We start from the raw sequence: 17959 nt of genomic DNA, 5'->3' as shown, positions 1-17959 counted from the left end.
AGAAAATCTGGCCAAAGCTGTTACTGCCAAAGAAAATTTTAAGGAGACTTCGGAGAACAACTTCAAAGAAGCAACCAAACTCCAAGAGGACCTGGTAGCAAGCATGAAGGAGGCTACTAAGCTAGAGGAGTGGATTAAGTTGCTCGAGGAAATAAATTCCCAAAACCTGGAGATGTTTAGAGGAGCAACCTTCAATTGCTTCTATCTAGTTTGGAAGAACAACCCAGGGGCGAATTTTGACTACCTTCCCGAGCAGATGAGGCAAGTTGAACTTGCGAAGTGCACTGCTCGCCTACAAGAGGAAAAGAAAGCTCAGGAATCTCGTGAAATTTCCTTGGCGATAGGCATCGACGGAGCCGAAGAAGATGCGGGGACAACAGTCAACTAGCAATCTCAGCAAGACCCTCCCCTAGCTGCACAATAATTTGTTATTTTTTAATTAACTTTGTAACAAAAATATGATAACATTGGTTCGTAATGTTGAGACAATTTTGCTGCGTAATGCAGCTTTTCTTTTAATTTTAATTACATACGAGCAGCAATTGCTCGCAGTGTAAAGACATTTCATTATGATATTATAATACTTTTATTTCTATTATAACATATGTTCGTATGACTGAACTTAGCATAACACTTTGTCTAGATTTTGCAAAATTTAACTAAATTTTTTTAAAAATACTCTCTAAGTGTCGTAAAAATGCTTTCCCTTATTTTTCTCGTGTGTTTACATATGCCTATTGATATGCTTTGCTCACTTAGTATCTTATATGCCCCCCAAGTGATCGAGGAGCTTAAGGTTCTCAGTCACTTGCCTTAACCAAGTCTTGTTCGAACATTACTGCTCACGTAATTATAAACAATTAAGGATGATATAGCAAAACAACACACGTAAAGAGAAAATACTTGTAATAGATACAATAATTGGCAAGAATAACTGGCTGCGTACAGTTCCTTTTATTTCTTGTAATAAAATGGAAAAAATCATTTATGTACGAGTGATCAAGAATTGATCTTACACTTATAAGTGATCAGTCATTTAACTGACTAGCTTGTAAAAGTAAAGTTAATACAAGACAATTCTTTAAAAAGAATTATTTATTGATAATACTTACGCATGTGTTCTCCATTCCAATAGCGAGGAATGAGGTCTCCATTTAAGCGAGTAAGTTTATATGTGCCTGGTTGAAGGATTTCCTCAATCTGATACGGTCCTTCCTAGTTTGGTCTGAGTACTCCACCAGCCTGGTCACGAGTGTTGAGAAAAACTCTCCTAAGTACCAAATCCCCCACATTAAATTTATTTCACGCACTTTAGAGATAAAATATCGAGCGACCTTTAGTTGGAAAGCTGCTGCTCGATGTTGAGCCTGCTCGCGCCTTTCATTGACTAAGTCCAAAGACTCCATCAATAATTGGCCATTATTGTTGTGGCCGTATGTTAGCCTTCTATGTGATGGTGGATTTAGCTCAAGTGGTAACATGGCTTCATACCCATAGGCCAAGGAAAATGGTGTATGGCCTGTTGCTATTCGGTGGGATGTTCTATATGACCAGAGTACTTCTGGTAATTGTTCTGGCCACGCCCCTTTTGCTGCTTCGAGCCTTTTCTTCAGTGTATCCTTCAGAGTTTTTGTAACGGCTTTAACTTGTCCATTTTCCTGTGGATGAGCCACCGATGAGAAACTCTTTATAATTCCATGACTTTCACAAAAATCAGTGAAAAGATCGCTGTCAAATTGTGTGCCATTATCTAAGAAAATTTTCCGAACCCGTGTTATTATACTGCGGTGGAGATGGAGAATGCTCAACTGGGGAGCTAGTTAGCAGCAGCCGGTCGGCAAATCCAGGATATTCTGGCCCGACTACCCCCTCTCACAACCAACGTTAACGTTGGAGAGAGGCAAGGTGAGGCTCCTAAGTCTCACCGGGGTAATCGGCCCAGGCATAGCCGTTCGGATAGACTTCCTGCAGCCAACTCCACCCCTTCATCGCACCATCAAGAGGAAAACTTCAGGGAAATGCCTGGAACCGGACAACAGCAATACAGCCGTTCGGTCAGGACGTCAACTCCTAGTTCTCAACCTTCCTCGAGAACGCCCAGGAGAGCTCGAGGAAATTCCCGAAGGAGATCCGGGGAGGGCCAGCGATGTCAGCCCGTCCCAGAAGACCGTCCTGCGCCTCGTCCAACTCGCCCAGAGCGGGACCAGCGAGCTGGCAGGGCCGAAAGGCCCCCACCAAATTTGATCCGTCCAGACGGAACTAGGATCGCCTCCCCAGTCAGGCATCCTCCTTCTCCAACCAGATATCCGTCTCCTTGGCCCGTCCGAGATATCCCAGCTTACGGGAGTAGTAGGAGAAACCCACCATTAGCGGGACCTTCCCGGCGTAGCAGGGCGCCTAAAGAAAGCTCAGGTCCTCACCACCAAAGATGCACTCCAAGCCTGTCCAGCAGGAGTCGTTGGACCAGCAGCCGCCGGAGTGATCTCTCCGGAGGAGACCTGCGTCAGCAACTGAGTTCGGCACAGAGCCACCAAACCACCCAGGGAGGCGACCTTCGAGATCACCTCAACTCTCACAGAGAGGATCGAGCTAGAGATGGTAGCCCGGCCCACTCGGCGGGAGTCCAATCCGAAGTACATAACGGAGGGAATGTCCCAAATAACCTATCTCAAGATAGGAGGGGCAACAACCCACCTAATATGTACAATGGGTCCGGAGCTGTTGAACAGCCCCGGAATAACCCAGGATCTCAGGACCAAACCCTCGAGTGCCTAACTCAGATGGAGGAACTGATGAGGAAGCTCCTGTCAGAAAAAGAAAAAGACGAATATGATTCGAGTGACGAAATGGAACTCTTCGCCCCCAACATAGCAGCGACGGCATACCCATTTGGCTTCCGTATGCCTCACTTGTCAAAGTTCAACGGGGACGGGGACCCGTCGGACCATTTAGGGATGTTCAACACCCTAATGATGGCCCATAACATTGGCCCGGAGCTGCGTTGCTTGATCTTCCCTTCCACACTGACCGGACCTGCCAGACAGTGGTTCAAGCAGAGTAAAAGGCAGTCAATCAGCTCCTGGAAGACCTTTTTAGCTGATTTCAAAAGGGCGTTTCGCGCCTCCCAGGCCGCCCGAGTCCAGGCCGACTCCCTAGCCAATGTGAGACAGCAGCCTGGTGAGACGCTGAAGGCCTACTTGAGCAGGTTCGCGAATGTCGCTGCTCGAGCCAGAGACGCTGACGATAGCTCTAAGCTCATGGCCATGAGAACCGGAATCCTGGTCGGGGGAGACCTGTGGAAAGATATCCAAAGGAAGGGAGTAAGCTCGGTTAACGAATTCCTTAATAGAGCCCAAGAGTGGATAAACTTAGAAGAAGCTGAAGCTTCAGCCGCGGGGACCAACCAGGTTCCCGAGAAGCCCGCTGGAACGGGGACAGAGATCGTGGTGGTGATCCCCGAGGTCGCGCAGAACAACCAGCCCGATGGTGGCAAAAGAAAGGGAAATGGTGAAAACAGCCAGCACGGTCAAAAGAAGAATAAGTTTGTGGATAAATTCAAGACCGTGTTCACAACTTATACCAAGCTCACCCAATCCAGGGAAAGTATCTTCTTGGCCAATGCTGCTCGGGTCCCCTGGAAGAGGCCGGAGCCATTGAAACACCACAAGGGAAAGAGAGATACTTCAAAATTCTGCCGTTTCGATAACGACGTCAGTCACAATACCGACGATTGCAGGCATCTAAAAGATGAAATCGAGACTTTCATCCGAGCAGGCCCCTTGGCGCAATACTCACGAAACAGGGTCCCAGCGAGTCGACCCGCTCCAGAAGTCCCAGTCAGTCAGCCCGGGCCTCGGGTAGATCATGACATCCCTCCTCCCGTGGTCGAGGGAGAGATATCCACCATCTTTGGAGGACCGCACATGGCTAGCACGAGCAGAGGCGCCCAGAAGAGGTATGTGAATGAATTAAAGGCCCACAACGGAGCGGAGTTCGTCCCGGAGCAGCGTCATTCAAAACAACAGCGGTTAGAGAAGTAGCCGATTACTTTTACGGAGGAAGACGCAGGCCATGTCCAATTCCCCCATAATGATCCCTTGGTCGTAGCAGTCCAGCTCGCCAACCGGAAAGTGAGGAGAGTGTTGGTGGACAACGGAAGCTCGGTAAACCTCCTATTCTGATCCACCTTAGAAAAGATGGGTCTAACCGTTGCCGAGCTAAAGGCGACCTCCATGATGCTGTATGGTTTTTCGGGAGAAGGATCGGCAGCGATAGGGACGATCGAGCTGGTGATCACCCTAGGAGAAGAGTCTCGGACAGTCTCCAAGCTGCTTGAGTTCGTGGTCATTGACTGCTCCGCTGCATACAGCGCCATTTTGGGCCGACCTACGCTCATAGCTTTCGAGGCCATCACTTCCATTCGACACCTCTCCATGAAGTTCCCTACTTCAACAGGAATCTGCACCATCAAGGGCGATCAGCTCGCTACCAGGGAATGCTACAGCATTTCCATGAAGGGAAAGTCTAAACCCGGGCAGCTGGCAATGGCCATTCAGAGCGAGGAGGAATCTCAGGGACCCTTGGCGGCTCCTGAGATTGAAAAACCTCAGAATCCCGAAGAGGAAAAGATCGCCTTGAGTGAGGACATTGACCCCCGAATAGGCGAGGACAGATCCGAGCTCCAGGCTATTGAGGAGCTCGAGGAGGTAAACATTGATAAACAAAATCTATCACGGACGGTTAAGCTTGGGAGGAACCTCTGCGACAAGAGAAAGGCGGAGCTAATTACGTTTCTGAAGAATAGCTTAGACGTATTCGCATGGTCTCACGAGGACATGGTGGGGATCAGCCCGAGTGTCATCATGCACACGCTCCATCTGGACAAAAGCGTTCCTGCCAAGTCTCAAAAGAAAAGGCGTTTAGGAACAACCCGAGCTGAGGCCTTAGAAGAAGAAGTGGCCTGGCTCAAAAGGTGTGGCTTTATCCGCGAAGCCAAATTTCCAATTTGGGTCGCCAACCCCGTGCTAGTTCCAAAGCCCAACGGGAAATGGCGGACCTGCATTGACTTCTCCGACCAGAATAAAGCCTGCCCCAAGGATTTCTTTCCATTGCCAAGGATCGATCAGCTGGTGGATGCTACGGTGGGGCACGAGCTCATGTCTTTCATGGACGCATACTCAGGCTACAACCAGATCGCGATGAATCTGGCAGACCAGGAACATACCAGCTTCATGACCCCAACGAATGTCTATTGCTATAAGGTCATGTCGTTCGGCCTGAAGAATGCCGGAGCTACCTACCAGAGGCTAGTAAACAGAATGTTCGCGGACCAGATCGGAGAGAACATGGAAGTGTATGTCGATGACATGCTCGTCAAGTCAAAGACTGCCGACAACCATGTTTCCGACCTGGAAGAATGTTTTAAAATACTACGGGAATACGACATGAGGCTCAATCCTCATAAATGCACGTTCGGTGTCGCATCGGGGAAATTCCTGGGGTTCATAGTCAATACCCGAGGAATCGAGGCAAACCCTGACAAAATCAGGTCACTGCTCGAGCTTCCTTCCCCCAGGTCGCGGAAAGATGTCCAAGGCCTCACAGGAAGAGTGGCAGCACTCAACCGGTTCATTTCCAAGTCAACTAACAAGTGTTTGCCCTTCTACAACCTGCTCCGGGGAAACAAGAAGTTTGAGTGGACAGTAGAGTGTGAAAGCGCATTCCTTGATCTGAAGGTGCATCTGGCTGAACCGCCTGTGCTGTCCAAGCCCAGGGTAGGAGAGCCTCTTTTCCTCTACATGGCCGTCACTGAGGATGCAGCTAGCGCCGTGCTAGTACAAGAAGAGGACCAAGTTCAAAAGCCAGTCTACTACATCAGCAAGAGACTCCTCGGAGCAGAATCACGGTACCCACTGATGGAAAAAATGGCGTTTTGCCTAATCACAGCCTCGCGGAAGCTCAGGCTGTACTTCCAATCCCACTCAGTACACGTCATGACCGATCAGACTCTAAGGCAGGTTTTGCAAAAGCCTGAAGCATCGGGACGTTTGTTAAAATGGGCAGTCGAACTCAGTCAGTTCGAGATTTTCTATACTCCACGAACTGCCATAAAAAGTCAGGCATTGGCTGACTTCGTTGCGGAGTGCACGGGATTCCAGGAGGATCAATCAGAAGGCCTACTTCAAGTCGCCTCGCCGCATTCGTCGTGGAAGATCTTCGTTGATGGTTCATCTAACGAGAACGGCTCCGGGGCCGGAATCATTCTAATATCCCCCAAGGGACATAGATTCCACTCGGCGCTAAGGTTCGGGTTCAAGGCGTCTAACAACGAGGCAGAGTACGAAGCTTTGTTAGCTGGGCTGAGGGTAGCTAAGGAGTTAAAGGCGAGCTTCGTCCAGTGCTTCAGTGACTCCCAGCTCATGGTAAACCAGGTTCTGGGCGAATATCAGGCGCTGGGACCCAAGATGGCCGCCTATTTGGCAAAGGTAAAATTCGAGCTGTCTGCATTCGAGCGAGGATCGATCGAGCAGATACCTCGAGAGCAGAACGCCAACGCAGATGCTCTCGCCAAACTCGCCACCTCGGGAGAGATGGAAACCCTGGGGTTGGTGCCAATAGAATTCTTGAAGGAACTAAGTATAGAAGGAGATCGGGCAGAGGTCGAGATGATTGATGCTAGGCCGACCTGGATGACTCCCGTCATTGAGTATCTCACCGAGGGCAAGTTGCCCGAGGGACGTAACGATGCACGATGAATCCTCTATCAAGCTCCGAGGTATATGCTGGTCGATGGTGTGTTGTACCGACGTGGACATTCCCTGCCTCTCCTCCAGTGCATTCATCCAGGTGAGGCGCAGGCCATCCTGTAGGAAATTCACGAAGGATTCTGCAGAGACCATGCTGGGGGGCAAAGCCTGGCCTTAAAGGTTCTCAGGCAAGATTACTACTGGCCAACTCTGTCCAAAGACTCGATTTCATATGTGAAAAAGTGCGACAAGTGCCAGCGTTTCGCTGCAGTTGCCCGAGCTCCTCCAGTCGAACTGAAAATGATCTCGGCCCCTTGGCCATTCGCCGTTTGGGGGATAGATTTAGTAGGCGCCCTGCCTACCTGAAAGGGTAGGGTCCGTTACGCCGTGGTAGCCATCGACTACTTTACTAAGTGGGCCGAGGCAGAGCCGTTGGCAACAATAACATCGAAGAAGGTACTCGACTTTGTGGTTAAAACCATCATTTGTCGATTCGGCCTGCCGAACAAAATTGTCTCCGACAACGGCACTCAGTTCGACAGTGACCTGTTCACCGAATTTTGTGAAAGGTACGGAATTGTGAAAAGCTTCTCCTCTGTGGCCTATCCTCAGGCAAACGCCCAGGTCGAGGCTGTCAACAAGACTCTAAAGGCGAGCCTCAAGAAAAGATTAGATGAGGTAAAGGGGGTCTGTCCAGAGCAGCTCCCCCGGGTCCTTTGGGCATACCGGACCTCGCATCGGACTCCTACGGGTCACACTCCTTTCGCCCTAACCTTTGGGAGTGAAGCAGTCCTCCCCGTGGAAGTTAAAGTTCTGTCGCATAGAGTCCAGTCCTACGACCAAGATAGGAACCACGAGCTCCTATGCCATTCCCTAGACCTTATCGATGAAAGGCGAGAGGATTCGCAACTCCAGCTCGCCCATTACCAGCAAAAGATCACTCGCTACTTCAACACTAAAGTCAAAAAACGTACCTTTAGCGTTGGCGATTTGGTCCTAAGGAGAGTTTTCTTAGCCGGGAAAGATCCCAAAGATGGAGTATTGGGACCGAGCTGGGAAGGACCATACCAGGTCATTGAAGTCATCAAGGAAGGAACTTATAAGTTAGCTCGACTTGATGGAGGGGCAGTCCCACGGACTTGGAATGCCATCCACTTAAAGAAATATTATCAATGATCCACTTGTAAGGCCTGGAAGGCCACTTTTTATATATTAATAAAAATCAAGTTTTTCTTTTTTTTGCAAGTGTAATCTTAAAGTAACCACGAAAGACCTTTTCCCAGTTACTTGGGGGGCATATGGTACCTGGATATAACCAGGTCTCCTTAATGACTTAGATGTTGATTCTTATCTATGCATAAGGGTTAACGCGAACTAAGTCCTATCCTGGTTTTAACCGGGTCATAAAACTTAGAAGTTAACTTAAATTTATTGATCGTGGTTCTTCATAAAGAAGCTCGAGATATGGATAAAACTTGACACGAACTAAGTTTTCAAAATAAGCTCTTGGTTTTAACCGGGTCATAAAACTTAGAAGTTAACTTAAATTTATTGATCGTGGTTCTTCTTAAAGAAGCTCGAGATATGGATAAAAGTTAACACGAACTAAGTTTTCAAAATAAGCTCCTGGTTTTAACCGGGTCATAAAACTTAGAAGTTAACTTAAATTTATTGATCGTGGTTCTTCTTAAAAGGGCTCGGGACATAAATAACGGTTAACACAAACTAAGTTTATAAAAAAAAAAAAAATGTGTATTGTAGCCAAAAACATGAAGAAATACATAAGTTAAAATTGCAAGGCAAATTGTCTCGAGGTAAAAATACCTCGTGTTAAGGATTACACAAAATACTTCAAAATAAAAAAGAGAAGAAAACGCGTCAGTCGGTCCCTTGGAGGTCGCGGTCTCACCCTGCTCCGCCGCGCCAGAGGCTTCCCCAGTCTCCGAGGGCGGCACCTCTTTGTCAAGGCGGGCTTGGAACTTCACCAACAAGCGCGCCCAGAGACTCGGTGGCATGAAAGAGAAGTCAGCCTCCGGGTTGTGGGCCCAGCAACGATAGAACAGTTCCTGCATGGACTGTTCCGAGGTGGCCCGTTCGGCTTCAAGGGCGGCCTGGGCCTCGGTCTTCGCTGCCTTGAGGTCTGTTCGCGAGGTGGCAAGGGATGTCTCAAGCTCTTGGACCTTCGAGCGGGTCCTCTCTAACTCGGCCTTCGAGGTCGCCAGCGCATCTTTCGTCGCCTGAGCCTCTTGAAGGGCGGTCTGGTGCTTAGCCCTCATCTCCTCGAGCTGAGCTCTGGTCCTGGTGATGCCTCGGTGTACGGCAGCGATGCCCTGCGAGAAATGAAAGATAAATTGGCTAAGTGGAAAAATAAGGCAGTGTGTGAGAATTAAAGCTTTAAAAGAATGGGGCAGCTTACCGTTAGGGTCATGTCCATCGAAGACTCTATTACGTGGACCGGGCTCATTGTCTCAATAGCCCGGAAGGCTTCTGGGATCTTCTCCAGATCCTGGGGGTCGACCGTGATGCGTACGCCAGGGGCCACTGCAGCCGGAGTCCCGACCTCCATTCCCACGTCCTGGGTGGCTGATGGAGATCGCTGGGGCGGCGAGGGCATGTGTCCTGCTCTGGCAGCAGGAAGAATTGCCCCCTCGACCTGGGATGATGGGGCTTTTTCCTTCTCCTTTGCCGGAGATTTAGTGGAGCCCCCAGCCGTGCTCTTGGACCCTCGGAGCCTTTTCAATCTTGGCCCTGCTGGGGGATTCCCCCCGAAGACTATGCCCCGCAGGCTATCCTCGGGCTGAGACATCTCTTCTGCCAAAAACAAAAAACATGGTTATTACAAGTTAGCAATCAGGGAGAAATAAAAGCAAAAGGTTAAAGGCAAAAAGTATACGAATACTAAGGGAGCCCTACCCCCCGAGCTGGAAGAACCTAAGACGATTATTTCCCGAACAGGCGCAAGTTCTGGGTCCGGTTCTGACTCGGGGCTAGACTCTTCTACATACTGCCTAAGCCCCGAAGCATAGATGCCCCTCTGGAGTGATGGCCACATGCGTAAGTTGGTCCCATACTCCTAAAAAATGATCGACCTAAAAGCTAGGGTGTTATCTACTACTACGGTACCCCTAGGCCGGCTCTCTTGGTGATCCAGCACGAGCCGGTCAACACAATGGAGGAGGAGTGTGTTGAGGTCCGGGTCCCTTTGGTGACGATGGACGATCTACCTAGGATTGAACCTAACCAGCCGGGGGTCCGCAGTGGCCCTATCTACATTCTTAAGCAAGTAAGGGTTACCTTGGCCGGAAGGACCCGCGGCTGCTTCGGACTGGATCCTCTCCTCGTCCATCCCCTGGGCGACCTCCAAGGTCCTCTTCCTATTCCTCATGAGCGAAACTTCAGCCGCCTCGTCCTCCTCGTCTTCCTCTGCCGCGACCTCCTCAACGATGGTAGGTCTGTTGTCGCGGGCTGGGGGCGGCCCCCGGGGCCTCTTCAGGTTCAGAGTCTGATTTGGGAAAATTAGTTTGCAGAACACCATCGTCTCGTCCGTCACGAGCACGCGATGGTCCTTTTCACTGGGGGGCAAGCCCGCCAGTGTTTCATATTGACCCCCGAGGGTCACAGACTTTTCGGTCCTCGCGTAGATGGCTGCAAGATTGGCTGGAATCAGAGTGGAATATGGGAGGAGCTAAGATAAAATAACACTTAAAAGGCGAGCTAAGATCAGGGTTCACTTACGAGGACGGTTGAAGTAATGGTGCTCGCAGTTCCGGTACCCAGTTGACATGAAGAACTGGTCCTTGAAGTCATTTGGATGGCTTGGCAGCTCGATGACCGCCGCCGTATTAGGAAAACAGGTTAAATAATAGAACCCGTCGCCTCGCCCCCGCTGGTCCGGGCTGGCTTTTAGGCAAAAGAAATATAAAATATCCGCAGGAGTGGGGACCTCCCACTCCTGCTTCTTGAATAAGTACCTCAACCCTGCCAGCAGACGGTAGGAGTTGGGGGGGAGCTGAAATGGGGCCAACCCCACATAGTTCAGGAAATCAGTGAAGTACTGATCCAGGGGAAGGAAGGCCCCTACCTTGAAGTGTTCACCACTCCAGGCCACGAACGATTCGTCGAGCGGCGTGCAGCTCCGCTCGCCCTCCGCAGCAGGTCGGGCAATAACAGAGGCTTTCCCCAATGGAATGTTGTGGGTGAGGAAGAGTTTGTTGATCTTCGCCTGGTCGGTTATCTTTGAGACGATTCTCTCCGCCTCAAAGAATGCGTCGGGGGCCACCTCGACCTGTTTCTCCACGGCCGGCCCAAAGTGGGGGATCGGCGAGCTGGACATCACCGCCTTTCCTTTTTCCTGCTGGGAGGCCGATCTTCCAACGTTCTTCTGAGGGAGGTTCTTTTTTGGAGCCATCTGGTCACCTAGCGAACACAAGAAAACATTTTAGAAAAGGTGACCCAAGCAGGAGGAAAAATAATTATTATTTGCACGAGCTGAGGTAAGCCCAGCTCGTGGGAGGTGGAACCACGCGGTTCAGTGAACACGCGCGTATACTCCCAACAGATCCCAGATTACTCGGAATTCGCGTGTCAGGGGGTTCAGAGTAAAATATTCCTTGGGAGGAAAGTTTCAGTAGGCAGAAATTGCAAAACCGCCCATGAGGCGTGTTCCCTAAGCTACCTGGTTTTGCACCCAAAATTCCCAAAACTCCTACCCAGAAATTGTTCCAGAAAAAGCATCCTGAAACCCATACTCTAAGGCGGTTCCCTACAACAAGTATGTCCTAACCTAAAAAGGGCTGTCACCCTCCATATCCACGCAACTCAGAAAACCCTTGCATGCGGCTACAGTAAATTTTTTTACCTAAGCTACAGTAGAATGTTTTCAAAGTGAACAGGGTCAGGAAACTTACAGTGTATGGCTGGAAGGTAGACGAGAGGGCTGCGTTGGTAGGAGCTTCGTCGGTGAAATAGCTTCCAAAGCTTCAGAGAAACTCGTGCACCTAAGCTTCTTGAACAATGAAAATGGCAGCAACAGAGTCGAGGGTTTCGTTCTTCTGAAAGTCAGAGAGGGAAGAAGGAAAGAGATTTGGGGAATTTTGAATGAAGGGGTGGCCCGTGCGTAGAGTGGCCATCCCCTTTTTATATACGTGAAGGATCACGTGTAGAAGGCTCTTGGATGACCCTAGTGAGGGATCCGAGGCTTTCCACTCGAAATACGAAACGACGGCTGGGCTTAGACTAGGCCATTAAATGCGGTTTTCGTAAAATGTACCGTCGCCACCCACGACGTTCCACGTATCAGACGCCTGCGCAAAAAGTGGAATGTGAAGGGTTGTGGGGAAGTCTAAAAGCCCCTACTGTGGTCTTCTATATATGACGTCATATACCACGAACAGGGGCTTGGGGGGCAGATGTACGCCCTGGTTTTCCCACGGGCTGATTAGCAGGTCGAGCCTCGGACTAATCATGGTTAGTCCGTAAATTTCCCCAGGACGGATCTCCTATTTTCGAGGTCGTACTTTCTTAGCTCGAGGGACCCTTAAGGACTCGCCAAGGTTGCCCAAGACTGGGGGAAGGAGTCTGAAGGCCGAAGGTCAAGTCAGGGGATCAGATCGTGGTACGAGCTGATCATGGATCTCTGACCCTTTGTAAAGTCAACACACGCAAGATAAACGTGCCTATATCTGACATCACGTGTCCGATATCTCCCTGACTTCTTGGACACGCAGTAGGAACGTGCGTATTCAAACACCCACGGCTGGGTTGGGCCGTGCGGCCCATTATCTCCTTACCTATCGATTTGACCATACTTATGTGTCAGGTTTAGGAATTAATCATGAATGTCACAGAGTTGATATGACAATTAAGAAGGTCATGGGATGACCTCCTTACCAACTTCCAGGTGCCTTCTCCTATAAATATGGGGACCCTGGGAGTTGATAAGGGTTGGAAAAAATAGTCTCTGAAGAGATATATACTTTGTAACCAAATACTCAGAATATATCAATAATATTGACTAGTGGAGTAGAAGGATTTTAACCTTTGAACCACTTAAAAACGTGTCTTGAGTCACCTAGTTCATCCTCTAAGATTTCATATCTGTGATGGTTCCACTTTCAGCACTAATCCCTTTCTCTCCTTCTCTTAATTACCTGTTGGCGAAGAACCGCGTCAACAATAATGTAATATTAACAAATATAAATTTTACATTATTTGAATTATATATATTAATTCATTTAAATAATACATATATATAATTATTTCAGTATGAAATAAATATAAAACAATATACTTATTAATATTACATATATTATAATTTTTGAAATATAAATAAATTATTTGTAATTAAAACAAATTAATTAAATTTTTTATAAACAAGAAAATATTTTAATTTAATAGTATTTATAATTTAAAATAAAAAAACTTTATAACATAATTTAGAGTATCTCTTTAATAATTTTTTAGATGACATGGTAGATCGGTTGTGTGGGAAATGACTTCTCATGTTACACGATAGGTCGGTTGTGTAGAACCGACCTACCATGTCATTATAAAAATACATTATTAAAGATACACTAATTTGTTTTATATTATTGAAATTTTAAAATATATTAATTTATTTAAACAATACATATATATAATTTATTTGTGTATGAAATAAGTATAAAAAAATATATACTTATTAATATTACATATATTATAATTTTTGAAATATAAATAAATTAATAAAATATTTGTTATTAATAAAAATTAATTTCATTTTTATAAACAAGAAAATATTTTAATTTAATAATATTTATAATTTAAAATAAAAAAAAACTTTATAAAATAGTTTAGAGTATCTCTTTAATAATTTTTTAAATGACATGGTAGGTCGGTTGTGCGGGAAATGACTTCTCATGTGACATGGTAGGTCGGTTGTGTAGAACCGCCTACCATGTTATTATAAAAATACATTATTAAAGATACTCTTATTTGTTTTATATTATGAAATTTTAAAATATATTAATTTATTTAAACAATACATATATATAATTTACTTGGGTATGAAATAAGTATAAAAAAATATATACTTATTAATATTACATATATTATAAATTTTGAAATATAAATAAATTAATAAATTATTTGTAATTAAAAAAATTAATTATATTTTTATAAACAAGAAAATATTTTGATTTAATAATATTTATAATTTAAAATAAAAAAGCTTTATAAAATAATTTAAAGTATCTCTTTAATAATTTTTTAGATGACATGGTGGGTTGATTGTGTATGAAATTACTTCTATTTAAACAACACATATATATAATTTACTTGGGTATGAAATAAGTATAAAAATATATATAGTTATTAATATTACATATATTATAAATTTTGAAATATTAATAAATTATTTGTAATTAAAAAAATTAATTATATTTTTATAAAGAAGATAATATTTTGATTTAATAATATTTATAATTTAAAATAAAAAAGCTTTATAAAATAATTTAAAGTATCTCTTTAATAATTTTTTAGATGACATGGTGGGTCGGTTGTGTATGAAATTACTTCTTATGTGACATGGTAGGTCGGTTGTGTAGAACCGCCCTTCAATGTCATTATAAAATTACATTATTAAAGATACTCTAATATGTTTTATATGATTGAAATTTTAAAATACATTAATTTATTTTAACAATACATATATATATATAATTTATTTGGGTATGAAATAAGTATAAGAAAATATATATTTATTAATATTACATATATTATAATTTGTGAAATATAAATAAATGAATAAATTATTTGTAATTAAAAAAATTAATTTTATTTTTGTAAACAAGAAAATATTTTAATTTAATAATATTTATAACTTAAAAGAGTATAACACTGTTTAAAAATTATTATAAAAGCTAATGTAAAAAGCAGCGAGAGACTTGAAAAAAATGGACAGGCGCTACAAATAAATATGAGGGCAACTCTTTTTCTTTTTGAGGTTTATCCCATTGGGTTTACTCTTGAGGTTTTAATAAGGCCTTCTTTTTTCTCAAAAAAAAAAAAAAAAAGTGTCCCCACAAAAAAAAGTGTGAAACCCTTCATTATATCACACAAGTCTCTCTCGTCTCTCCCAGTCCAAAAGAAAGAGCTCTCTCACCTCTATGTGTCATGTAATAACTTTATCCCTTGATTATGTCTTGTAATAAGTCTTAGAGATTTTATTTTTAATTTCCCCAAAATTGGCAGCTTAGGGCTTTAGTTCAAATGCGATTTTTGATTAGAAATCTAAGTTAGGTTGTTCTCATTTTTGTCATTTTGTACAGAGAAAAGGATTGTAATGATATCAAGTTTGGAGTGGGCAATCAAGTTGATTTCTATGCTATCTCATTTGTGAAAGATGCTAAAGGGGGCCCTTGTGGTGAAGCATGGCAAAGAGTATAATGCAATGAGTCTCAAATATTGAGTATATTCGGTATCCTCTATCAATTTATTTATTAATTGATACGTCTTAGTGTTGTCACAATTCATTTTCTTAGGGTTGTATGTATACCAATATCCTTTTGAAATACTAGTAATTTCACGGACTTGTTGGAGTTTAGAGCATAATAAAAATGCTTAGTGTTATTCTTTTGGAGTTTAGGAAGTTCTTTGTTTCTCATATGTAATGCACATTAGGTGTTTGAGAAAATGCCTCATAAAGTGCTATGTATTTATAATGCCCAAAATTGTTTGAGAAAATACCTCAGACAACAAGACAATGCTTGATGTTGGTATGAAAGTAAATGATTTCTCTTTCTCTGTAGTTGGCTTGTAATTAATGTTATGTTATTTGGGTTTCAAATGCCTATTGGTTTGTGATATAAGATTAGACAACATTTAATTGTGTATTGTGTACTCCTTATCTTTTAAAGCTAACAATTATTATTGTAATTATTAGAGACATGGTATACTTCCATAACAAAGAATATATTGATATTTATTTTTATATATATATATATATGTAGAATCTGTCATAACAGATTTGGTTTTTTTCTTCTCTTTTCATTACTTTGGATGGGTCTAATAAACTGGACCTAATTAATACCTCACCATTTATTTTCTCTTGGTTATTTATGAGCTCTTGTAGTTCATTATTAGATTTCTCATAGATGTGAATCTACTTAGTGTCATCTTTCATTCTGACAACCTTGTGTGTAAGCCAAAAATCAAACTCATACATTTGTTTCTTATTAATAATTATGATATTGTGTTATATATTTGAGTGGTTGAGTGTTATATGTTTTATAATGAATAATAGATTTACCAATCATAATGGCTACAATGTTCACTTTTCAGAATACGCAGGATCCTAAATGAGGGTCTTTTGTTCTAAGAGACATTAGAGAACCAGTGAACACATCAAAGGAAACTTGTATATTTTTTATCATTTTCTTTGTTAGTTGTTTAACATTTATTAATTGATCTATACATCTTGCATGATTCCTTTTAAGTAGTTTTTGGACAGTTATCTTTGAACTGAATGAAAATTATTGCTAGGATTTACAGCTAAGATGAATTGCTGTGTTTTTTGAAAACTAATTGTACTTTGGGTTGGAGTTCAAGTGCCATAATGTGGTGGAGATGTTCCTCTAATTTCATTTTAATTCTTATGCCTCTGATTTATATTTCAGTTCTATTATTATTTATCTTGAATTAAGTTTATGAATTCATTAGTTGTATTGAAATGCATGTTCCCAAGTGTTCTCTCATTTGCTACTGTTTTATTTTTGTGCATGCATATTTATTGCTCATTCTGCTCATGTTTGTTGATTATTGGAACATATAATATAGTACTAACTGAATAAATATTTTTCTGAGACACTCCATGCACTCATCTCTGTGGTATGTTCTTGGACTATAATTGTATAAGTTTTGTTATTTTAATCTATAATTTTTTAGATTAATTTGTATATAAATGTTTCATTTATATCATAATTTTTAATTTAAAATAACAATAAATAAACTTTTTAAAAATTAAAAATATAACTTTAAGGGCACCCAAAGAGAGTCCTATGTTGTTCACCATAGGTCTGTTGGACAACCGACCTACCAGGTTGTATACTATAGGTCTGTTGTACAATTGAGCTACCATGTTGTACACCACAACCGGCCTACCATGTTGTACACTATAGGTCGGTTGTACAACCGACCTATCATGTCGTACACCATAGGTCGGTTTAGCGCCAACCGACCTACCATGTATTTACATGGTATGTCATTACATGGGAGGTCAGTTACAAACTGACTTATGAACGTTCATAGGTTGGTTTTTAATCGACTTCTCATGCAATTTTGTAGTAGTGTCTAAATTGTGACCTATGACAGTGCGACCTGCTGTTCGCACTGTATCCCTCTCTCTTTCTGCTAGCACATCACGATAGACAGGGGGAGGCTTGTGTTGGTCGATAGGCCCCCTGACTCCATCTGTCTTCTGCTTCCTGAGGGACGTGGTCCTCTAGTGGGAGGGCTTTGTTCCCCAGCTGTCTGACATCCAGGGCTCTTGGGATCCTGCTCGGCCCTATTCTGCCTCTGCTGCTAGGAGTTATCTCGACCAGTGCGAGAGGGTGGTTGTTGTTCAGGATCCTTGACCGGCCTCTCCTGTTGAGCGGCAGAGGGTTGCTCTGACCTTTCAGGATTCCTTGGTTGTGGTGGATTATGGTGATACTGGGGATGCTCTGTATGTGGATTTTGTTGAGGGTGAGTGTTGAGTGGCTTATCTGGTTAGGAGACAGGTGCAGGTTGTCCTCGTGCCAGTTAAATGGCTGCCTCAAAGGCTGCAGTGGCGTCCCTTTGTCGGCGGTCCATGTCAGCTTACCACTCATTCAGTTCTTGGCACTGCCGGTCAATCTCCCTTTGCTGCAACACCATTGTTCCAGCCACAATTTCTTGATTAGCTCTCAAATTAGTCAATTCTTCTTGCAACACAATTAAAGTCATTTGCAAAGTTTTAGAATCCATGTCCTCCTCTTCCAATTCCACTTGTGGCTCATTCTCTGCTATACCTTGTGGAGGAGGTTTATTTGGCACATTCCCATAGGTTTGCCCGGTTTCCCTAGTTGTTTTAGCCATTTGATCTTCCTAAAGGTCTTGAGTTCAACTCTCAATGAAAGCACCGAAATATTGACCCTTGATTTTGTCGACGACAAGGAGTCAATAAAAATGATACAAATAAGATGAATTCAACTCAAGAA

At 43.6% G+C, this 17959-nt stretch overlaps 1 long non-coding RNA gene across 1 annotated transcript; it reads left to right on the top strand.

Annotated features, from left to right (window-relative positions):
• Nucleotides 1-14742: 14742 nt before the first annotated feature.
• Nucleotides 14743-15526, top strand: LOC133804088 (uncharacterized). The gene is made up of 2 exons (XR_009878300.1): nt 14743-14899; nt 15053-15526. It is a non-coding gene; the product is annotated as an uncharacterized LOC133804088 (long non-coding RNA).
• The last annotated feature ends 2433 nt before the right edge of the window (nt 15527-17959 follow it).

This window comes from Humulus lupulus, chromosome X, assembly GCF_963169125.1.
Source record: "Humulus lupulus chromosome X, drHumLupu1.1, whole genome shotgun sequence".
In the NCBI taxonomy this organism is placed as follows: domain Eukaryota; kingdom Viridiplantae; phylum Streptophyta; class Magnoliopsida; order Rosales; family Cannabaceae; genus Humulus; species Humulus lupulus.
Note: the sequence above shows the minus strand (reverse complement) of the source record. Positions and strands in the feature narration are given on the sequence as shown.